At 50.1% G+C, this 24,689-nt stretch overlaps 1 non-coding gene across 1 annotated transcript; it reads left to right on the top strand.

Moving 5' to 3' along the window:
* The first annotated feature begins 23,227 nt into the window (after window positions 1-23,227).
* Window positions 23,228-23,309, top strand: trnas-uga. Its single transcript has one exon. It is a non-coding gene; the product is annotated as a tRNA-Ser (tRNA).
* The last annotated feature ends 1,380 nt before the right edge of the window (window positions 23,310-24,689 follow it).

Below are 24,689 nucleotides of genomic sequence, written 5' to 3'. Positions count from 1 at the left end.
AGAGGGAGCTTTACTCTGTATCTAACCCCGTGCTGTACCTGTCCTGGGAGTGTTTGATGGGGACAGTGTAGAGGGAGCTTTACTCTGTATCTAACCCCGTGCTGTACCTGTCCTGGGAGTGTTTGATGGGGACAGTGTAGAGGGAGCTTTACTCTGTATCTAACCCCGTGCTGTACCTGTCCTGGGAGTGTTTGATGGGGACAGTGTAGAGGGAGCTTTACTCTGTATCTAACCCCGTGCTGTACCTGTCCTGGGAGTGTTTGATGGGGACAGTGTAGAGGGAGCTTTACTCTGTATCTAACCCCGTGCTGTACCTGTCCTGGGAGTGTTTGATGGGGACAGTGTAGAGGGAGCTTTACTCTGTATCTAACCCCGTGCTGTACCTGTCCTGGGAGTGTTTGATGGGGACAGTGTAGAGGGAGCTTTACTCTGTATCTAACCCCGTGCTGGACCTGTCCTGGGAGTGTTTGATGGGGACAGTGTAGAGGGAGTTTTAGTCTGTATCTAACCCCGTGCTGTACCTGTCCTGGGAGTGTTTGATGGGGACAGTGTAGAGGGAGCTTTACTCTGTATCTAACCCCGTGCTGTACCTGTCCTGGGAGTGTTTAATGGGGACAGTGTAGAGGGAGCTTTACTCTGTATCTAACCCCGTGCTGTACCTGTCCTGGGAGTGTTTGATGGGGACAGTGTAGAGGGAGCTTTACTCTGTATCTAACCCCGTGCTGTCCCTGTCCTGGGAGTGTTTGATGGGGACAGTGTAGAGGGAGATTTACTCTGTGTGGTGAATTATATGCATCGTAATTCACACTGTATTGCCTTGCATGTATTGTGTCCTTGTGGGCTCTGTATGTGAGCCGTTGTGCGGCTCTGCCCATAGGGGGAGATGAGGAGTTTGTACTGGGCTCCACCCTTGGCTCCGCCCATGGCTCCGCCCATGGCCCCTCCCACTAACCGGAAGTATAAAGCACTGCAGCCGTAAGCCTGCTCTCAGTTCTTCTGGTCGCAGGCTGGCTTAGTTGTAAGACTATTAAAACCACAGTTTACTTCCAATCGCGTGTCTAGTGAATTGATGGTCACATCACTCAGTATCTAACTCCGTGCTGTACCTGTCCTGAGAGTATTTAAGCGGACAGTATGGTGAGTTATTTAGTCTGTATCTAACTCTGTGCTGTACCTTTCCCTGAGAGAGAGGCGGGGGGGGGGATTGAGAGACACCAGTCAGTGTACAGATATCTCCCTGAGAGAGAGAGGGGACTGAGAGACACCAGTCAGTGTACAGATATCTCCCTGAGAGAGAGGGGGGACTGAGAGACACCAGTCAGTGTACAGATATCTCCCTGAGAGAGAGGGGACTGAGGGACACCAGTCAGTGTACAGATATCTCCCTGAGAGAGAGGGGACTGAGGGACACCAGTCAGTGTACAGATATCTCCCTGAGAGAGAGAGGGGACTGAGAGACACCAGTCAGTGTACAGATATCTCCCTGAGAGAGAGAGGGGACTGAGAGACACCAGTCAGGGTACAGATATCTCCCTGAGAGAGGGGGGGGACTGAGTGACACCAGTTAGTGTACAGATATCACCCTGAGAGAGAGAGGGGACTGAGAGACACCAGTCAGTTTACAGATATCTCCCTGAGAGAGAGGGGACTGAGAGACTCGGTGTACAGATATCTCCCTGAGAGAGAGGGGACTGAGAGACACCAGTCAGTGTACAGATATCTCCCTGAGAGAGAGAGGGGACTGAGAGACACCAGTCAGTGTACAGATATCTCCCTGAGAGAGAGAGGGGACTGAGAGACACCAGTCAGTGTACAGATATCTCCCTGAGAGAGAGAGGGGACTGAGAGACACCAGTCAGTGTACAGATATCTCCCTGAGAGAGGGGCTAACAGACATCAGTCCGTGTAAAATAGTTGATGCTTTGAAGGTGCATTTTATGTTTGTTCAGAGCAGAACAGTAGGATTGGAAGGGACAATAAAGGAATGAGGAGATTGTGATTGCCGCTTTCACTGGAATAGCCATAGTCTTAAATAAGCATTGGCAAAGTATAGACGGAGTTGAGGAGATGCTACTGATGTGTTGGGTAAGCTGGGACTGCGAGGGCTGCGTTTACCATAGGAGTGAGAGAGACAGGCTTCCAACACTTGGAGATATGCAACTCGATTTTATTAAACTCTTAACTATCATACATACTTTAACTTTGAGCTGACACTATGCTGAGTTGACTGGAGACCTGAGGCTAACCTGACCAGACTAGCTTACTACCACATGGTGTGTGTTTGTGTTGCTGCTCACGGGCTCTGACTGTCTCAGAGGCTGCATCCCGAGAGAGCGGGAAAACTGGTGGCCTCTGGCTTTATAGTGGCCGTGTCCTGTCTGGTGATTGGCTGCTGTGTTCTGTGTGCTCACTGGCCATCCTGTGTGTCTGTGCACCACATCATATACTTGTGTGTATATTATGACAACTACTTCTCCCAAAGGGTTGTGAATCTGTGGAACTCACTGTCCCAGAGCGCGGTGGAGGCTGGGACAGTGAGTAAATGTAAAGAGGAGTTGGATAGATTTTTAATTCGCAATGGGTCAAAGGTTTATGGAGCGGGGCAGGATGGTGGAGTTAAGGCCCAGATGGAATCAGCCATGATCGAACGTCGGAGCCGACCCGAAGGGCCGAATGGCCTAATTCTGATCCTATATCTCCTGAACCCATGAACACTGGAGAAAAAGTGACAGGGAGATTCGGCCGTACCCTGGGCATGCTGGGATCTTAATAGGCGTGGAAGCGGACATCTTGGATGCATCGCTCGCACTCCTTCTGAACTCCTTGGATTCTGGAAAGGTTGCCGCGAATTGTAACTCTGCAAATGTATTAGTTCCGTTCGAGAAAGAAGGGAAGCAGAAAGCTGGGAATGGGAGACAAATTAACCCCACGAGTGGGATTTTCCCCACTCCCCCCCCCCCCCCTCCCCCGCAGCTCATTTTCCCGAGGTTGTACAAAGAGGACATTTGGAAATTCAGAATAAAATCGGGCAGAGTCAGGTTTATCCCAGTTCTTCAAGGCGTAACAAGCAGGATGGATGAAGCGGGGCCAGTAGATGTGTTTGGATTTCCAGGAGGCCTCCAGCCAAGCAACGGGTGAAAGGTTCCTGCGCACGGTGAGAGGTTAGGGAGCTCTGGGGGGTGATTTATTAACATGGCAGAGGGTTGGCCAACAAACCGGTGGTAGAGAGTCAGGATAGACATTTCGCCTCCAGGAAGGGCTCGCTATAATTGGTGGGACGCGGGAGCCTCAACTATTGACGATCTATATCGACAATCTGGAGGCAAGGCGCTTGCATTGTCTAATCTGCTGGCGATACAAATAAGGGGATGAATGGTCACGTCCTCCTTGAGGGCCAAGGACTGTGCTCTGTACGATTCCCCCATCACCTCAGTGTCCCAGGGTAATTGGGGGCAGGGTTTTCCCCTTTGTGGTAGTATGACTAGGGGTATTACGGTACCTGGGAGTGTGAGCTGCATTTGGTGCAGAGGACTCGCTGCTCATTGGCCCAGGTATCGTGTGCCTCTCAGCCCGATTGGTTGAGAGGAAGGTAGCTCCACCTACGAGGCGGGGTATAAGAACCCGTGTCCCCCGGCAGCCAGCCATTCTTCTGTACGTCTGCTGCCGGGCTCTCTTCGTGCTGATTAAAGCCTTTCGTTCGGGCTTCATCTACGTTCCGTGTCCATTGATTGCGCTTCACCCTTAACGATGGGGAACCTCTCAGTATGGAAACCCCGACCTGGGGGCAGGCCAGGGAGGGTGTCCCTTCGGGAAGAGGAGTTACAGCTTTGTGATTTTGTGTATACCGTAATAAACCTTTGTCCATTCCTGTCTTACTGTGAGCTCCTGCGTCTCTACGGTTGGATTCTACACTGGCGACGAGGGTGAAGTGGAGCCGCCACAGCCGTCGTGCGCTATCCGCCAATCCACTTCATCCAGGCCCAGGGAGGCCTCTTCTCCGAACGGTGAGATGCCACACATCGGAGAACCTGGTGCCGATGACGACGAGGGGGAACAGTATTTTTTCCCGCTCTGACGCAATTGGTGGGGTGAGCGACGAACCGTTATTCTCTGCGGCGCAGTGGGTGGCGTCCATGCCTCTAAGCCGGAAGCTCTGGGTTCGACCCCCGCCTGGGGGGGGCCGAGGAAGGAGCATCCGTGACGCGGTCGAACAGCGAGCGTGTCAAACCTGCGAGACCCTTCCAAACGCGCCAATGGCTGGCGGTAAGACCGGGAGAGACTCCTAGTCGGCCACGCTTGCTGCGGAGTGGCGCCCCCCCCCCCCCCTCAGGCTACAAGGCCCCTGGCAACGGACAGGGGAACTACTCCGGGAATTAGTCGCGATGGGAACAGACGAAAGCCTGCCTTAATGCATCACTGGGAGAGAATTAGAACCGAACGTGTGAGCAAGGTGCTGCCAAACCTCTCTGACCAACTCCAGCATCGCCAAGATTCATCCTCCTCGTCCCCGTAACCACGGAAACTGACGGCCCCGGCCTTGCACAGGGGGCCTCGTGACAGTACGTCCCCGGGCTCTGATTGGTCGGTCAGGGTTGGTCAATGGCTGGAATACTGGACTCAGGTGGCTCAGCGTTACAATTAAGGCCTTATCTTTTGGCTGACATTTCAGTGTCTGGTGATTAATCCTCGGTCACACTTGTCAGAAAGTCTGATGCATGGTGAGAACAGAACGTCACCTGTTCAAAGCGGTGCCAATGACTGATCAGCAGAACCCGAGAGACTGGACGGAAAAGGTATATAAACCCAGAGTGCTCAGTGAGTAAAATACCTCGCCTGGAGGTAAACAACTCATCGCCACCATGCAGTACCTGGGCTTGCTTCTTACTTACGGCCTGATGGAAGTGGTCCTGACAGGTATGGAGCAACGGGTTTTACCCCCCCCCCCCCCCCCCCCCCCCCCCCCACCCTCACTCGCTGATGTTGGACTGTTTTGTTAAAGAGGGCCATGCCTGCCTTTTTAGCCCCAGGGCTGAGCTCTGTCCGTCCAGTGTCGACCATGTGGGTGGCACGGCGACGCAGCGGTTAGCACGGCCCAAGGGCCATATTCCAACGGGGTCACGGGGAAAAGTATTGGGGGGTGGGGGGGGCGAGACAGGTGATGTTGGAAAGGCTTTGCGCCTTAACGCGCGGAGCATTGGCGATAAAGCGGATGCGCTCGTCGCGCAAGTAGACGCAAACGGGCGTGATGTAATCGGGGTGACGGAGACATGGATGCAGGGTGACCAGGGATGGGAACTGAATGTCCAGCAATATTCAGGAAGGACGGACAAAAAGGAAAAGGCGGCGGGACTGCATTGCTGGTTGAAGAGGAAATTAACACAGTCATGAGGAAGGCTATTCGCTCCGACAATGTGGGATCTGTATGGGTCGAGCTGAGAAACACCAAGGGGCAAAAGATACATAAGTGGGTGTCGTGTACAGACCCCCAAATTGTAGTGGTGATTTTGGGAAAGGCAATGAACAGGAAATTAGAGACGCGTGCAGTCTCTGATAGAGACGGACCGTCTGTAATTTTACGGGTGATTTGCCACAATGCCATAGAGGAGGAATTCCTGGAGTGTATACGGGGTGGTTTTCTTGACCAATATGTGGAGGAACCAACGAGAGAGCAGGCCATCCGAGAGAGGGTACTGTGCAATGAGAACGGAATCATTGGCAATCTAGTTCTGCGAGACCCTTGGGGGTGAGCAACTATAATATGATAGAATTCTTCATCAAGTAGGACAGTGAAGTAGAATTTACAGTACAGAGGGAGGCCATTCGGCCCATCGGGTCTGCACCGGCCCTTGGAAAGAGCACCCCACCTGAGCTCACACCTCCTCCCCATCCCTGTAACCCAACCTAACCCTTTTGGACACTTGGGGCAATTTAGCACGGCCAATCCACCTAACCCGCACATCTTTGGACTGTGGGAGGAAACCGGAGCACCCGGAGGAAACCCACACGGAGACGGGGAGCACGTGCAGACTCCGCAAAGACCGTGCCCCCAGCGGGGAATCGAACCCGGGTCCCTGGAGCTGTGATGCAACAGCGCTAACCACTGTGCTACCGTGCTGCCCAAATTTTGAGACTCGGGTCCCGAATCTTAATAAAGGAAACTACGATGATATGAGGTGTGAGCTAGCTTTGATCGATTGGAGAACGTTACTAATGGGGTGACAGTAGATGAGGCAATGGCAAACATTCAAGGAGGGCACGGGGGAACTATAATAATTATTTATTCCTGCCTGGCAGAGACGTGAAATAGGAAAGGTAGCCAATCCTGGCTTACAAGGGAAATTGGAGATAGTATTTGATCCAATGAAGAGTTGTACAAATTGGCCAAGAAAAAACACAGGTCTAGGGACTGGGAACAGTTTAGAATTCAGCAAAGAAGGACCAAGGAATTGACGAAGGAGTGGAAAATAGAGTTCAAGGGTAAACTTTCGGGGAACTTTAAAACCGACTGTAAAAGGTTTGTGAGGAGAAAAAGATTGGTGAAGAGGAATGTAGGTCCGTTATAGTCAGAAAAAGGGGAGAGTATAATTGGAGACAAAGAAAGGGCTGAGCAACGGAATACATACTTTGGACACAGATCAGATACCAGGGCCGGGATTCTCCCCTACCCGGCGGGGCGGGGGGTACCGGCGTGTTGGAGTGGCGTGAAACAATCCGTCGTCGGGCCGCCCCAAAGGCGCGGAAGTCTCCGCACCTTTAGGGGCCAAGCCCTAACGTTGAGGGGCTAGGCCCACGCCGGAGTGGTTGGCGCTCCGCTGGCTGGCGTGAACGGCCGGCGTAAGTCCGCGCATGCGCCGGAGCATCAGCGGCTGCTGATGTCATCCCCGCGCATGCGCAGGGGAGGGGGTCACTTCCACCTCCGCCATGCTGAAGGAAGAGCGTGCCCCCACTCCCACAGTCCAAAGATGTGCCGGTTCGGGTGGATTGGCCGTGATAAATGAGTGTGTGTGGGGAGTGTAATGTGTGTGTGCGGCTGGGATGAGTGTGTGTGGGGAGTGTAATGTGTGTGTGCGGCTGGGATGAGTGTGTGTGGGGAGTGTAATGTGTGTGTGGGGCTGGGATGAGTGTGTGTGGGGAGTGTAATGTGTGTGTGCGGCTGGGATGAGTGTGTGTGGGGAGTGTAATGTGTGTGTGCGGCTGGGATGAGTGTGTGTGGGGAGTGTAATGTGTGTGGGGCTGGGATGAGTGTGTGTGGGGAGTGTAATGTGTGTGCGCGGCTGGGATGAGTGTGTGTGGGGAGTGTAATGTGTGTGTGGGGCTGGGATGAGTGTGTGTGGGGAGTGTAATGTGTGTGTGGCTGGGATGAGTGTGTGTGGGGAGTGTAATGTGTGTGCGGCTGGGATGAGTGTGTGTGGGGAGTGTAATGTGTGTGTGCGGCTGGGATGAGTGTGTGTGGGGAGTGTGATGTGTGTGTGCGGCTGGGATGAGTGTGTGTGGGGAGTGTAATGTGTCTGTGCGGCTGGGATGAGTGTGTGTGGGGAGTGTAATGTGTGTGTGCGGCTGGGATGAGTGTGTGTGGGGAGTGTAATGTGTGTGTGGGGCTGGGATGAGTGTGTGTGGGGAGTGTAATGTGTGTGTGTGGCTGGGATGAGTGTGTGTGGGGAGTGTGATGTGTGTGTGCGGCTGGGATGAGTGTGTGTGGGGAGTGTAATGTGTGTGTGGGGCTGGGATGAGTGTGTGTGGGGAGTGTAATGTGTGTGTGGGGCTGGGATGAGTGTGTGTGGGGAGTGTAATGTGTGTGTGGGGCTGGGATGAGTGTGTGTGGGGAGTGTAATGTGTGTGTGGGGCTGGGTTGAGTGTGTGTGGGGAGTGTAATGTGTGTGTGCGGCTGGGATGAGTGTGTGTGGGGAGTGTAATGTGTGTGTGCGGCTGGGATGAGTGTGTGTGGGGTGTGTAATGTGTGTGTGTGGCTGGGATGAGTGTGTGTGGGGAGTGTAATGTGTGTGTGCGGCTGGGATGAGTGTGTGTGGGGAGTGTAATGTGTGTGTGTGGCTGGGATGAGTGTGTGTGGGGAGTGTAATGTGTGTGTGGGGCTGGGATGAGTGTGTGTGGGGAGTGTAATGTGTGTGTGTGGCTGGGATGAGTGTGTGTGGGGAGTGTAATGTGTGTGTGTGGCTGGGATGAGTGTGTGTGGGGAGTGTAATGTGTGTGTGGGGCTGGGTTGAGTGTCCGTTTTGTGACGCTCCGTCCCCTCCATTCGGGGCTGGGGGTACTGTGGGGGAATGGAGGTGGTCCGGAGCGTGCGCGCTGGCCGAAGGCGGGGTCTATTTAGCGGTATGTATGTAGCACGGTATGGCCGCTGCAGGTCTCCGGCCTGTGCCTGCGCGGCCACGGATCCGGCAATTCCCCAGGGCTTATCGGCCTTCTGGAGCCGGGTGCCCTCCTGCAAAACCCTCAGCAAAACGGCGAAATCGGCGGCCATTTTGGGCCAGATTTCCTGTTGTAAAACGCCACCGTCTCCACCCGGGGGTGGGGACAGAACCCCAGAATCGGAGGATCCAGACTCCGATTCTGCGGGGCCTCCGAAGATTCACTGCCTCCGATGGGCCGAGTTCCCGGCGCCGCTCGAAAGTCGTGAACCGGGCGTCCTGGCTGGTGTGCGAGAGGGAGGAGGTAGGAAATAGCGTGGAGCGACCGCGCGCTGCTGGCCCGGACACTGGCTGTGTTGGCTACGGCGGGAGGACCCCTACCAGGGCCGGGAAGGGGGGGGGAGGGGGGCAGGCCGAGTAGCTGGGATGGCCACTCAGGGGACTGGGGCAGTGGTCAGGAACCGAGCACCGTCACGGCGGCCATCTTGCTGCGCACGCACTGACCACCCACCTCGGCCCCCAACTCTACAGAGTGCCACCAGCTGTATAGGTGCCCCCCCCACCCCCCCTACAGAGTGCCACCAGCTGTATGGGTGTGCCCCCCCCCACCCCCGCACTGCAACACCCCACCCCCCTCCCAGCCCCCAAACACCCTGCCCAGCATTTGCAGTATCGCATTAAAAGTATCGTCCGGCATCTTTGACTCTGTCTATCTATGTGTTTGTGGAACCCACCTCATCATTCACCTGAGGAAGGAGCAGTGCTCCGAAAGCTAGTGATTCGAAACACACCTGTTGGGCTTTAACCTGGTGTTGTTAGACTTCTTACTATTTTAATCCCTGTCGTTGATGCATACTTGGCTGTGAGGGTGGGGGCATAAATATCCTTCCGGGAAACGGGTATGAATGTGAATGTTTATTTGATTTTTGAAAGATCGACACCAATTCCTGAAGTGTAAGACTGAGCGTTTGAGATACTGAATCGATTGTGTTGAAAGTGCGAATCTCCCCTTGATTCTGTGCAGACAATATTAATACAAATCTATTCCTCATCCACAGGGTACATTCCTTACTCCAGCCAAGGTCAGTATATTTATTCAAAGGGTTTATCACCACATTTTGCGATGTTATGATGTCGAGAAACGGCAATGTTGACACTCTCAAAGAGAACAAAGAACAAAGAAAATTACAGCACAGGAACAGGCCCTTCGGCCCTCCCAGCCTGCGCCGATCCAGATCCTTTATCTAAACCTGTCTCCTATTTTCCAAGGATCTACTTCCCTCTGTTCCCTGCCTGTTCGTATATCTGTCTAGATGCATCTTAAATGATGCTATCGTGCCCGCCTCTACCACCTCCGCTGGCAAAGCGTTCCAGGCACCCACCACCCTCTGCGTAAAAAACTTTCCACGCACATCTCCCTTAAACTTTCCCCCTCTCACTTTGAAATCGTGACCCCTTGTAATTGACACCCCCAATCTTGGAAAAAGCTTGTTACTGTCCACCCGGTCCACGGGGGAGAACGTGCAGACTCCGCACTGACAGAGACCCAAGCCGGGAGTCGAACCTGGCATTGTGAGGCAGCAGTGCTAACCCACTGTGTCCCCATGCCACTGTGATGCATCATTGAAATGAGTATGATGGGTAAAGTTTATTTGATGTTTGCATGATGTACACCAGCCCCTAAACCGTGTAATGCTGAATGTTTCAGAAACTAAACTGATTGTATTGAGAATGTGAATCCCTACTTGTTTCTCTGCAGTCAATATTCATACAAATCTCTTCCTCCCCGCAGGATATAAGCCTTACCAAGCTTATGGTAAATATATTTATTCACAGCATTATTTGCTGCATTTTGTCATGTTATAGTTGTTATGGGCCAGGGTTTAGAGAACCCCAAAGTGTATCATGGAGTTCCCCTGACCCAGAACTTTTTCCAGATTGTGGTATGGGGAGCACACGGCCCACTCTACAGGTGTGGTACAGCAGAAATGGAGAAGTAGTTTTAAAGCAAAACAATGTTTATTCCACGAACTCAAGTTAACCTTTTTAAAACATACAGTGACCATCTTAGCAACCATGAATTCAAATACAACCCCAAAGACTACAACACTAAGTAATGCTTACGCTGTCCTTTTAACATCCAGAAGAGTTTAAACAGAGCCTTTAAACAGAAGCACATCAGGTTAAAGTCCCTACTGAGAGCAGTTATTAGTTACAAATCACCAAAGGATCGATTTACAGTCTTTAGATTTCAGAGAGAGACTCTAATACACCTTCTGGCTGTGACTGCAGCGTTCCAGCTCTGAAAATGAAACTAAGGGGCAGCACGGTGGCCTAGTGGTTAGCACAACCGCCTCACGGCGCTGAGGTCCCAGGTTCGATCCCGGCTCTGGGTCACTGTCCGTGTGGAGTTTGCACATTCTCCCCGTGTCTGCGTGGGTTTCGCCCCCACAACCCAAAAATGTGCAGAGTAGGTGGATTGGCCGCGCTAAATTGCCCCTTAATTGGAAAAAATAATTGGCTAATCTAAATTTATAAAAAAAGAAAAAAAAAAAAAAGAAAATGAAACTAAAAGACTGTAAATCGATCCTTTGGTGATTTGTAACTAATAACTTGTGACAGTTAAACCCGAAAGTGACAGTTAAACCCGAAAGTGACAGTTAAACCCGAAAGTGACAGTTAAACCCGAAAGTGACAGTTAAACCCGAAAGTGACAGTTAAACCCGAAACACTTTGTGAGTGTTTCCCACCCTACCTCCTCCTCTAGCCAACCCCCCCACCCCACAGTGGTTGGGAAGCGGGAGCAGGAGCCTGTCGTGAAGGTGAGTGAGTGCCTTTAAATTTGCTTACCTTTCAGCGGGAGCAGGGTTTGAGGTAATATCAGGTAAGCTCTTCCTTTCTTTTTCTTTTTCTTGTTTTTTTTAAAATCTAGAGGTGATGTCAGGGAAGGCAGTACAATGCTCCTCCTGCAGAATGTTTGAGGTGAGGGACGCCGTCAGTGTCCCTGCTGATTTCATCTGTGGGAAGTGCATCCAACTCCAGCTCCTCAAAAACCGTGTTAGGGACCTGGAGCTTGAGCTGGATGAACTTCGGATCATTCGGGAGGCAGAGGGGGTCATAGACAGGAGCTTCAGGGAAGTAGTTACACCAAAGACTGGAGATAGATGGGTAACTGTAAGAGGGACTGGGAAGAAGCAGTCAGTGCAGGGACCCCCTGCGGTCGTTCCCCTGAGTAACAACTATACCGTTTTGGATACTCGTGGGGGGGACGACTTACCAGGGGTAAGCCATGGGGTACGGGCCTCTGGCACGGAGTCTGTCCCTGTTGCTCAGAAGGGAAGGGGGGAAAGGAGTAGAACATTAGTAATTGGGGACTCAATAGTCAGGGGCACAGATAGGAGATTTTGTGGGAGCGAGAGAGACTCACATTTGGTATGTTGCCTCCCAGGTGCAAGGGTACGTGATGTCTCGGATCGTGTTTTCCGGGTCCTTAAGGGGGAGGGGGAGCAGCCCTAAGTCGTAGTCCACATTGGCACTAACGACATAGGTAGGAAAGGGGACAAGGATGTCAGGCAGGCCTTTAGGGAGCTAGGATGGAAGCTCAGAGCGAGAACAAACAGAGTTGTTATCTCTGGGTTGTTGCCCGTGCCACGTGATAGTGAGATGAGGAATAGGGAGAGAGAGCAATTAAACACGTGGCTACAGGGATGGTGCAGGCGGGAGGGATTCAGATTTCTGGATAACTGGGGCTCTTTCTGGGGAAGGTGGGACCTCTATAGACAGGATGGTCTACATCTGAACCTGAGGGGCACCAATATCCTGGGGGGGAGATTTGTTAGTGCTCTTTGGGGGGGTTTAAACTAATTCAGCAGGGGCATGGGAACCTGGATTGTAGTTTTGGGGTACGGGAGATTGAGAGTATAGAGGTCAGGAGCACAGATTTGACTTCGCAGGAGGGTGCCAGTGTTCAGGTAGGTGGTTTGAAGTGTGTCTACTTCAATGCCAGGAGTATACGAAATAAGGTAGGGGAACTGGCAGCATGGGTTGGTACCTGGGACTTCGATGTTGTGGCCATTTCAGAGACATGGATAGAGCAGGGACAGGAATGGTTGTTGCAGGTTCCGGGGTTTAGGTGTTTTAGTAAGCTCAGAGAAGGGGGCAAAAGAGGGGGAGGTGTGGCGCTGCTAGTCAAGGACAGTATTACGGTGGTGGAAAGGATGCTAGATGGGGACTCTTCTTCTGAGGTAGTATGGGCTGAGGTTAGAAACAGGAAAGGAGAGGTCACCCTGTTGGGAGTTTTCTATAGGCCACCTAATAGTTCTAGGGATGTAGAGGAAAGGATGGCGAAGATGATTCTGGAAAAGAGCGAAAGTAACAGGGTAGTTGTTATGGGAGACTTTAACTTTCCAAATATTGACTGGAAAAGATATAGTTCGAGTACATTAGATGGGTCATTCTTTGTACAATGTGTGCAGGAGGGTTTCCTGACACAATATGTTGACAGGCCAACAAGAGGCGAGGCCACATTGGATTTGGTTTGGGTAATGAACCAGGCCAGGTGTTAGATCTGGAGGTAGGTGAGCACTTTGGAAACAGTGACCACAATTCGGTGACCTTTACATTAGTGATGGAAAGGGATAAGTATACCCCGCAGGGCAAGAGTTATAGCTGGGGGAAGGGCAATTATGATGCCATTAGACATGACTTAGGATGTGTTGGTTGGAGAAGTAGGCTGCAAGGGTTGGGCACACTGGATATGTGGAGCTTGTTCAAGGAACAGCTATTGCATGTTCTTGATAAGTACGTACCAGTCAGGCAGGGAGGAAGGGGTCGAGCGAGGGAACCGTGGTTTACCAAAGAAGTGGAATCTCTTGTTAAGAGGAAGAAGGAGGCCTATGTGAAGATGAGGCGTGAAGTTTCAGTTGGGGCACTTGATAGTTACAAGGAAGCGAGGAAGGATCTAAAGAGAGAGCTGAGACGAGCAAGGAGGGGACATGAGAAGTCTTTGGCAGGTAGGATCAAGGAAAACCCAAAAGCTTTCTATAGGTATGTCAGGAATAAAAGAATGACTAGGGTAAGAGTAGGGCCAGTCAAGGACAGTGGTGGGAAGTTGTGTGTGGAGGCTGAGGAGATAAGCGAGATACTAAATGAATACTTTTCGTCAGTATTCACTCAAGAAAAAGATAATATTGTGGAGGAGAATGCTGAGACCCAGGCTATTAGAATAGATGGCATTGAGGTGCGTAGGGAAGAAGTGTTGGCAATTCTGGACAAGGTGAAAATAGATAAGTACCCGGGGCCAGATGGGATTTATCCTAGGATTCTCTGGGAAGCCAGGGAAGAGATTGCTGAGCCTTTGGCTTTGATTTTTAGGTCATCATTGGCTACAGGAATAGTGCCAGAGGACTGGAGGATAGCAAATGTGGTCCCTTTGTTCAAGAAGGGGAGTAGAGATAACCCCGGTAACTATAGGCCGGTGAGCCTAACGTCTGTGGTGGGTAAAGTCTTGGAGAGGATTATAAAAGATACAATTTATAATCATCTAGATAGGAATAATATGATTAGGGACAGTCAGCATGGTTTTGTGAAGGGTAGGTCATGCCTCACAAACCTTATCGAGTTCTTTGAGAAGGTGACTGAACAGGTAGATGAGGGTAGAGCAGTTGATGTGGTGTATATGGATTTCAGTAAAGCGTTTGATAAGGTTCCCCACGGTCGTCTATTGCAGAAAATACGGAGGCTGGGGATTGAGGGTGATTTAGAGATGTGGATCAGAAATTGGCTAGTTGAAAGAAGACAGAGAGTGGTAGTTGATGGGAAATGTTCAGAATGGAGTTCAGTTACGAGTGGCGTACCACAAGGATCTGTTCTGGGGCCGTTGCTGTTTGTCATTTTATAAATGACCTAGAGGAGGGCGCAGAAGGATGGGTGAGTAAATTTGCAGACGACACTAAAGTCGGTGGAGTTGTAGACAGTGCGGAAGGATGTTGCAGGTTACAGAGGGACATAGATAAGCTGCAGAGCTGGGCTGAGAGGTGGCAAATGGAGTTTAATGTGGAGAAGTGTGAGGTGATTCACTTTGGAAAGAATAACAGAAATGCGGAATATTTGGCTAATGGTAAAATTCTTGGTAGTGTGGATGAGCAGAGGGATCTCGGTGTCCATGTACATAGATCCCTGAAAGTTGCCACCCAGGTTGATAGGGTTGTGAAGAAGGCCTATGGTGTGTTGGCCTTTATTGGTAGAGGGATTGAGTTCCGGAGCCATGAGGTCATGTTGCAGTTGTACAAAACTCTAGTACGGCCGCATTTGGAGTATTGCGTACAGTTCTGGTCGCCTCATTATAGGAAGGACGTGGAAGCTTTGGAACGGGTGCAGAGGAGATTTACCAGGATGTTGCCTGGTATGGAGGGAAAATCTTATGAGGAAAGGCTGATGGACTTGAGGTTGTTTTCGTTAGAGAGAAGAAGGTTAAGAGGTGACTTAATAGAGGCATACAAAATGATCAGAGGGTTAGATAGGGTGGACAGCGAGAGCCTTCTCCCGCGGATGGAGGTGGCTAGCACGAGGGGACATAGCCTTAAATTGAGGGGTAATAGATATAGGACAGAGGTCAGAGGTGGGTTTTTTACGCAAAGAGTGGTGAGGCCGTGGAATGCCCTACCTGCAACAGTAGTGAACTCGCCAACATTGAGGGCATTAAAAAATTTATTGGATAAGCATATGGATGATAAGGGCATAGTGTAGGTTAGATGGCCTTTAGATTTTTTCCATGTCGGTGCAACATCGAGGGCCGAAGGGCCTGTACTGCGCTGTATCGTTCTATGTTCTATGTTCTAAAACACACCCTGCAGCAAACAGCCTAAAACAAAAGTAAAAAGCTGACAGACAGCCCAGCTCCACTCACTCTCTGATATCACTGCAGTAATAAACAGCCATTTCTTAAAGGTACTCTCACGACAGATACTTATATACACAACCATTTATAAATACCCATTTCTTAAAGGTACCCTCACATGACAAGATGAGGGAACAAAATGTAATATCTCCAAATTTGTAGATGACACCAAGTTGGGTGGGAGGGTGAGCTGTGAGGAGGAGGCAGAGATGCTTCAGTGGGATTTGGACAGGCTGAGTGAGTGGGCGAATGAAAGGCAGATGCAGTATAATGTGGATAAATGTGAGGTTATACACTTTGGCAGCAAAATCAGGAAGCCGATTTTTAACTGAATGGCAATAAATCAGGAGAGGGGAGTGTGCAACGAGGCCTAGGTGTCTTCAGACATCCATCACTGAAGGTAAGCGTGGGGTAGAGAAGGAAGCAAAGAAGGCAAATAGTATGTTGGCCTTCATAGCGAGAGGATTCGAGTACAGGAGCAGGGATGTCTCGCTGCAATTATACAGGGCCTTGGTGAGGCCACACCTGGAGTATTGTGCGCAGTTTTGGTCTCCTTCTCTGAGGAAGGATGTTCTTGCTCTCGAGGGAGTGCAGCGAAGGTTTACCAGACTGATTCCTGGGATGGCGGGACTGATGTATGAGGAGAGATTGAGTTGGTTAGGATTATATTCACTGGAGTTCAGAAGAATGAGGGAGGATCTCATAGAAACCTATAAAATTCGAACAGGACTGGACAGGGTAGACGCAGGAAGGATGTTCCCGATGGTGGGGGTGTGTCCAGAACCAGGGGGCACAGTCTGAGGATACGGGGTAGACCATTTAGCACAGAGATGAGGAGACATTTCTTCACCCAGAGAGAGGGCGGCCTGTGGAATTTGTTACCACAGGAAGTGGTTGAGACCAAGGCAATGCATGTTTTCAAGAAGCAGTTAGATGTAGCACCTGGGACCAAAAGGGTCAAAGGTTGTGGGGAGAAAGCAGGATCAGGCCATTGAGTTGGATGATCAGCTACGATCAGAATGAATGGCGGGGCAGGCTCAAAGGGCCGAATGGCCTCCACCTTCTCCTATTTTCCATATTTCTCTGAACAGGAAACTTAATTTAACGTTGGAAAGACCGACATCAATGCCGAAACCGTGTAATATTGAGCGTTTCAGATACTGAACCAATTGTGTTGAGATTGTCATCCCCCACTTGATTCTCTGCAGTCAATACTAATACAAATCTATTCCTCCCCACAGGATATTGGCCTTACCGAGGTTATGGTAAATATGCTTTTCCAGGCCATTTATTATCACGTCCAGCCATGTTGCAATATCGAGAAGCTGTATTGCTGACTCTCAGGGACCCTGGTCAAAGTCCCCAAACTCGAATCCCTTTGGTGCCCCATCCCACGGCTCTTTGGTGTGACCCCTCCCGCATTCCAAAACAGTTAAAAGGGTAAATTTCCTCGGGGTGATATTGGCGACAGAATGACCGCCTCCCGCCGTGGCGGGGCACGGAATTCTCAAACTTGGGCCACTGTCACCAGCGAGACGTTTAGTCCCGTCTCTCTCAGAACTGCACGAGTGGTCTTCGCACAAGGGCTTGATGGGGCTTCAAAGAACAAAGAAAAGTACAGCACGGGAACAGGCCCATCGGCCCCTCCAAGCCTGTGCCGACCATGCTGCCTGCCTAAACCAAAATCTTCCACACTTCCTGGGTCCGCATCCCTCAATCCCATCCTATTCACGTATTTGTCAAGATGCCCCTTAAACATCACTATCGTCCCTGCTTCCACCCCCTCCTCCGGCAGTGAGTTCCAGGCACCCTCTGTGTAAAAAACTTGCCTCGTACATCTCTAAACCTTGCCCCTCGCAGCTTAAACCTATGCCCCCTAGTAATTGACCCCTCTACCCTGGGGAAAAGCCTCTGACTATTCACTCTGTCTATGCCCCTCATAATTTTGTAGACCTCTATCAGGTCGCCCGTCAATGTCTTTCGTTCCAGTGAGAACAAACCGAGTTTATTCAACCTTTCCTCATAGCTAATGCCCTCCATACCAGGCAACATCCTGGTAAATCTCTTCTGCACCCTCTCTAAAGCCTCCACATCCTTCTGGTAGTGTGGTGACCAGAATTGAACACGATACTCCAAGTGCGGCCTAACTAAGGTTCTGTACAGCTGCAACATGACTTGCCAATGCCCCGGCCAATGAAGGCAAGCATGCCGAATGCCTTCTTGACTACCTTCTCCACCTGTGTTGCCCCTTTCAGTGACCTGTGGACCTGTACACCTAGATCTCTTCAGTGACAGAGAGACTTGAGGAGCTGAGCTTGATCGCCTTAGAATTAAAAGTGTTCGACTTTGCCCAGCTGAGCAGGTTTATGAGGATTTGATTGTGTAAAGAACGGGAGATTGTTTCCACAGGCAGGAGGAACAATAACAACAGGAAGGAGGTTTCAGATCACTGAATAGCGATTCCAGACCTGATCCCAAAAGTGGCCACGATACTGGAAGGAAACCCCAATATTTTAGTTTATTTGAGATTGTGCAGAAAGAATGCCTCACTCCAGGATTGATTGCATGCAGAAATAGAGCCTGGTTATTTTTAAAACAAAACTTTATCACAACTACAATATCAAACTTTTTAACTCCAAACCCAAAAATAACAGATAACGGGCAACACGGTAGCATGGTGGTTAGCATAAATGCTTCACAGCTCCAGGGTCCCAGGTTCGATTCCCGGCTGGGTCACTGTCTGTGCGGAGTCTGCATGTCCTCCCCGTGTGTGCGTGGGTTTCCTCCGGGTGCTCCGGTTTCCTCCCACAGTCCAAAGATGTGTGGGTTAGGTGGATTGGCCATGCTAAATTGCCCGTAGTGTCCTAAAAAGTAAGGTTAGGGGGGGGGGGTTGTTGGGTTACGGGTATAGGGTGGATATGTGGGTTTCAGTAGGGTGATCATTGCTCGGCACAACATCGAGGGCCGAAGGGCCTGTACTGTTCTATGTTCTAATTTACACCTTAACCACTACTACTAAATATCCCGTTAAACAAGAAAAGAACCATACAGCTCCCATTCGAACTTGCTGATAGAACAGTTTCATAGAACATTCAGTGCAGAAGGAGGCCATTCGGCCCATCGAGTCTTCACCGACCCACTTTAAGCCCTCACTTCCACCCTATCCCCGTAACCCAATAACCCCTCCTAACCTTTTTGGACACTGAGGGAAATTTATCACAGCCAATCCACCTAACCTGCACATCTTTGGACTGTGGGAGGAAACCGGAGCACCCGGAGGAAACCCACGCAGACACGGGGAGAACGTGCAGACTCCGCACATTCAGTGACCCAAGCCAGGAATCGAACCTGGGACCCTGGAGCTGTGAATCATGGAATCATGGACTCAGTGTCCGGCAGATCAGAATCCAACTCCTCTCTCCAAAGGTTCCTCCACCAGCTACCGCTCTAACGCTCCATCCAGCAATGAGCTTACCTCCCCAAGCTGAAAAACAACAACAGGCTGCAAAGCACATTAACTCCCCATGGACGTCCCCAGGAAAACCACTCTGCATCAGCCCAGGCTGAAAAACCGCATCCCTTCAACAATTTCACCTGCTGGCTGCTAAAACAACTCGGGCCCTGCAGAACAGAATTCTTTTTGCACAAACGCATCCTAACAGGCTCTTAACCCTTAAATTGCCCACTATATTTACAACCCGATTTTACTCACGTGCTCCAATTGTTACGATTGGTAAGTGTCAGAGTGGGAGAATAGCAGAACCTCATCACAAATCACAACGCACGCACCACTGAGATTGTATAGCGCTTCTGAAAATGATCTGGCAAAGAAATGGTTTGATTTTGTGGCATGTGACAAAAGACTTCAATGACTGTTTGTTGGACAGGTACTTTCAGGAACAAGATGGACCAAGAAACACTTGGAGCAGAAATTCCTCAATGACTAGGGTCACTGCCTTGCCCTGAGGTGTGATCATTAACCAGACCGCAATGCAAATTGATCCAACTTGACATTTCGCCACGGCACAGTGGTCCGCATGATGGCTTCACAGCGCCAGGGTCCCGGGTTCGATTCCCAGCTTGGGTCACCGCCTGTGCGGAGTCTGCACGTTCTCCCCGTGTTGGCGTGGGTTTCCTCCGGGCGCTCCCGTTTCCTCCCACAATTCCCGAAAGACGTGCTGTTACATAATTTGGACATTCTGAATTCTCCCTCTGTGTACCCGAACAGCCGCTGGAATGTGGCGACTGGGGGATTTTCACAGTAACTTAATTGCGGCGTTAATGTAAGCCTACTTGTGACAATAAAGATTATTATCAAAAAGATTATTATTATAATCCTTATTTTGCAAAAAAAGGGATGAACAACTATTTTGCTGCCTGTCATTGGATCATGATCTTAATTATTTATATGATAGGGTGGGAATATGAATAATCTTTAATGAAATGCATCTGAATGCAAATGTATATTTAGTGTTTGAAAGATCTACACCAAACTCTGATATCTGTAATACTGAACGTTTCAAATTCGGAACTGATTGTGTTCAAAATGTGAATCCCTACTTGATTCTCTGCAGTCAATATTAATACAATTCTATTCCTCCCCGCAGGATATATCTCTTACAAAGGTAATGGTAAATATTCTTATTCAGAACGGTTATTATCATATCTGCCCATTTTGCAATATCGAGAAACTATAATGCTGACTCTCAGAGACCCTGGCTGCAATAGCCAAACCCGAATCCCTTTGCTGCCCCATTCCACTGCGCATTGGCTGCTCCTCCCGTATTCCAAAATGATTAAAGGTGTAAATTTCCCGGGCAGGACGGTGGCACGGTGGTTAGCACTGCTGCCTCATGGCGCCGAGGTCCGGGTTTCGATCCTGGATCTGGGTCACTGTCTGTGTGGAGTTTGCACATTCTCCCCGTGTCTGCGTGGGTCTTGCCCCCACAACCCAAAGATATGCCGGGTAGGGGGATTGGCCACGCTAAATTGCCCCTTCATTGGAAATGAATTGGGTACTCTAAAGTTAAAAAAAGAAAGGTGTACATTTCCTCGGGGCGAGATTGGAGACAGAATGAATCTTTTCCGACACACCTTCCACTTGTCACTGGCGAGACATCAAGCTCCCTCCTTCGAAAGCTTCGTTGGTGGAATTCAGGCCAAGGACTGGAGGGGGTAATCAGTGACAAAGAGGTTTGAGAAGCTGAGATTGGTCAATTTAGAATTAAGGATGTTCGGTGGGGTGGGGGGGGGGGGGGGTATTTAGCCCACCTGCGCAGATTTATGAGGATGTGATTGTGTGGAGAATGGAAAATTGCTTCCACCGATAGAAGGACTGACGACAACAGGGCGGAGATTTTAGATCATTGCTACCAATATCAGAGGGGGAGATAGCGAGCACCCCGTCACAAAGCAAATCCAAACAAAAGAGCTGAGATTGCACAGCGCCTCTGAAAATGATCTGACAGAGAAATGGTCTGATTTTGTGACATGCGACAAGACGTTTCAATGACTGTATGTTGGACCGGTACGTTCACAGAACAAGATGGGCAGAGAAACCACTTGGAGTAGAAATTCGTCAATGACTCGGCTCTGTGCCTTGCCCTGAGGTGTGATCATTAACCAGACCGCAATGCAAATTGATCCAACTTGACATTTCAGCAAAATGGAAAAATATCCTGCTTCCGTACCGTACAGGAGGGAACTTATTTTCCCAGTGAAGGATTCAACAGGTGCACAAAATAGTCGGCATGGGAATGTCGCATCCATGACCCATCTGCTGGTGTCAAACAAAGCCATTAAGGCAGAAAATGATCAATGCAGAAATGAAATGAATAGAATGGTAGGATTGAATTTGCAACGATTGAATTTAGTCCTTATTTTATGAAAAAAAGGGATGATTAACTATTTCACTCCCTGCTGATGGATCATGATAATTACTTATATGAGGGGTTGGGAATATGAATAATCTTCAATGAAATCAGTACGAATGTGAATTTTATTTAGTATTGGAAAGGTCGAAACCAAACCCTGTCTGTAATTGGGCAGCACGGTAGCACAGCGGTTCGCACTGTGGCTTCACAGCACCAGGGACCCAGGTTCGATTCCCCGCTGGGTCACTGTCTGTGCGGAGTCTGCACGTTCTTCCCGTGTGTGCGTGGGTTTCCACCGGGTGCTCCGGTTTCCTCCCACAGTCCAAAGACGTGCATGTTGGGTGGATTGGCCGTGCTAAATTGCCCCTCGTGTCCAAAAAGGTGGGGTGGGGTTATTGGGTTACAAGGATAGGGTGGAAGTGAGGGCTTAAGGGGGTCGGCGCAGACTCGATGGGCCGAATGGCCTCCTTCTGCACTGTATATTCTAGGTTCTCTGTGCACTGAGCGTTTCAGATGTTGAACAGATCATGTTGAAAATGTGAATCCCCACTTGATGCGGTGCGGTCAACATTAATGCAAATCTATTCCCCCCCGCAGGATATAATCCTTACAAGAGTTATGGTAAATATATTTATTCAGATAATTATACGCTGTCTTGCCATGAGATGTGATCATTAACCAGACCACAATGCAAATTGATCCAACCTGATATTTCAACAAAATGGTAATAATGATCGCCTACGAATTGTACGGGATTTAACCCAAATATAGATTTATTTGTATGAAGAATAAGAAATTATTTCCAAGAAAAGGTAGAGAGAGTGATCAGAAGACGGAGATTTCAGATCATTGATAATAATGTCAAGAGGGGGAGTGAAGGAGAACCTAGTCACAAACCCAAGCACGGTAGCATTGTGGATAGCGCAATCGCTTCACAGCTCCAGGGTCCCAGGTTCAATTCCGGCTTGGGTCACTGTCTGTGCGGAGTCTGCACATCCTCCCCGTGTGTGCGTGGGTTTCCTCCGGGTGCTCCGGTTTCCTCCCACAGTCCAAAGATGTGCAGGTTAGGGCGGATTGGCCGTGATAAATTGCCCCTTAGTGTCCAAAATTGCCCTTAGTGTTGGGTGGGGTTACTGGGTTATGGGGATAGGGTGGAGGTGTTGACCTTGGGTAGTGTGCTCTTTCCAAGAGCCGGTGCAGACTCGATGGGCTGAATGGCCTCCTTCTGCACTGTAAATTCTATGTAAATTATGTTATTTTTTTCTTTTTCTTAATATAAATTTAGAGTACCCAACTATTGATAACTTTTTCAAATTAAGGGGCAATTTAGCGTGGCCAATTCACCTACTCTTTTGGGTTGTGGGGGCGAAACCCACGCAGGCAGGGGGAGAATGTGCAAACTCCACGCAGGCAGTGACCCAACGCCGGGAATCGAACCCTGGTCCCAGGCACCGTGAGGCAGCAGTGCTAACCACTACGCCACCAGCTCTTGTGGTTTGATGTCTTATTCCAGAGATGCAAAGGTTTTTTTGGTGAAACACGTTAGCTATTTGTACAAGAAGGTGGAGAGGTGAATAATTTTCAACGTTGTAAGCACGGCAGGAATGTTTATTTAATGTTTGAAAGGTCGGCGCCTATCCCTAATCTGTGTAAGACTGAGCATGTCAGATACTGAATCGATTGTGTTGAAAATGCGAATCTCCACTTGTACAGACAATATTAATACTAATCTATTCCTCATCCACAGGGTACAATCATTACTCCAGCCATGGTAAGTATATTTATTCAGAAGGTTTATCACCACATTTGGCGACGTTATGATGTCGAGAAAGGACATTGTTGACACTCTCGGTCAAACTGTTCACAATACGCAAACCGGATTCATTCACTCCACTATCCCACTGCAGAATGGCCGATTCCCATAAGTTCCTCGAGGTGATATTGGCAACAAGATGGATTGATCTGATCGCCTCCCACTGATTCACAGCCCGACCTTCCCCAGCCTCGAACCTTGGGTGGGATTCCCCATTGCTTGACGCCAATATCTTAATCGGTGATCGGGCGGAGAATCCATTCCGATGTTTAGCGCAGCTGCGATGGCCGAGTGGTTAAGGCACTGGATTTGAAATCTAATGGGGTTCCCCGGGGCAGGTTCGAACCCTGCTCGCACCGACTGTGATTCACGATGTTTGTTCAACTCCTCACTTAAACCGCTGACTCGAGAATCAATCGGATTTTCGATTGGTTGTCTGTTAGTGGCAGCACGGTAGCATTGTGGATAGCAGAATCGCATTCACGGCTCCAGGGTCCCAGGTTCGATTCCCCGGCTTGGGTCACTGTCTGTGCGGAGTCTGCACATCCTCCCCGTGTGTGCGCGTGGGTTTCCTCCGGGTGCTCCGGTTTCCTCCCACAGTCCAAAAGATGTGCGGGTTAGGGTGGATTGGCCGTGCTAAATTGCCCCTTAGTGTCCAAAATTGCCCTTAGTGTTGGGTGGGGGTTACTGGGTTATGGGGATAGGGTGGAGGTGTTGACCTTGGGTAGGGTGCTCATTGCAAGAGCCGGTGCAGACTCGATGGGCTGAATGGCCTCCTTCTGCACTGTAAATTCTATGATTCTATCTATGTCCAAATCGGGACTGTGCCGGTTTGACGCAGTCAGCCATACTCCGCCCCTATGGGAGTGGCATAATCACGGCGGTGCCACACGCTACTTCAACCGCGTTGGCGCTAATCGGAAGACCCTCTCGCGATGCTCCGCCCCCGATGGACTGAGTTCCCGATGGCGTTGACTGTATCCAGCGCCGCGGCACTCGGCCAGAATCCGTACCACTGGCCTGGGTGGGGGGGGGTCTTCCGCGAGGCCTGGGGTGGCTGGTGGGGGGGGGGGGGGGCGTCCAGAGGGTAGTCAGGGGCTGGCCTGTGGGGTCATGGATGGGAAGTCGGGTCAGCGCACGCACCCCCTCCCCCTTAAGGATCCCAAAAACACGATCAGAGACATCACGAACCCTGGCACCTGGGAGGCAACACACCAACCGTGAGTCTCTTTCGTTGCCACAGAACCTCCTGTCTGTTCCTCTAACTATGGAGTCCCCAATGACAAGTGCTCTGTTCCTCTCCTCCCTTCCCTTCTGAGCAACAGGGACAGACTCTGTGCCAGAGACCTGTGCCCCATTGCTTACCCTTGGTAAGTCGTCCCCCCCAACAGTATCCAAAACGGTATACTTGTTATTGAGGGGAACAACCACAGGGGATCCCTGCACTGCCTGCCGGTTCCCTCTTGTTCCCCTGACGGTAACCCATCTACCTTCTTCTTTTACCTGAGGTGTACCTCCCTATAACTCCTCTCAATAACCTCCTCCGCCTCCCGAATTTTAATTGGCAGGTAGAGACAAATGGTGGAGAGGTGCAAAAGCACAAATGGATTGAGTATGATGATAAAGTTCATTTGATGTTTGAAAGACCTACATCAAACCAGAATCTGTGTAATACTGAATATTTCAGATATTGAGACAATCGTGTTAAAAATATGAATCTTAATTCACCGCCGTGAAGA

Source organism: Scyliorhinus canicula, chromosome 29 (assembly GCF_902713615.1).
Source record: "Scyliorhinus canicula chromosome 29, sScyCan1.1, whole genome shotgun sequence".
Taxonomy (NCBI): Eukaryota; Metazoa; Chordata; class Chondrichthyes; order Carcharhiniformes; family Scyliorhinidae; genus Scyliorhinus; species Scyliorhinus canicula.
Note: the sequence above shows the minus strand (reverse complement) of the source record. Positions and strands in the feature narration are given on the sequence as shown.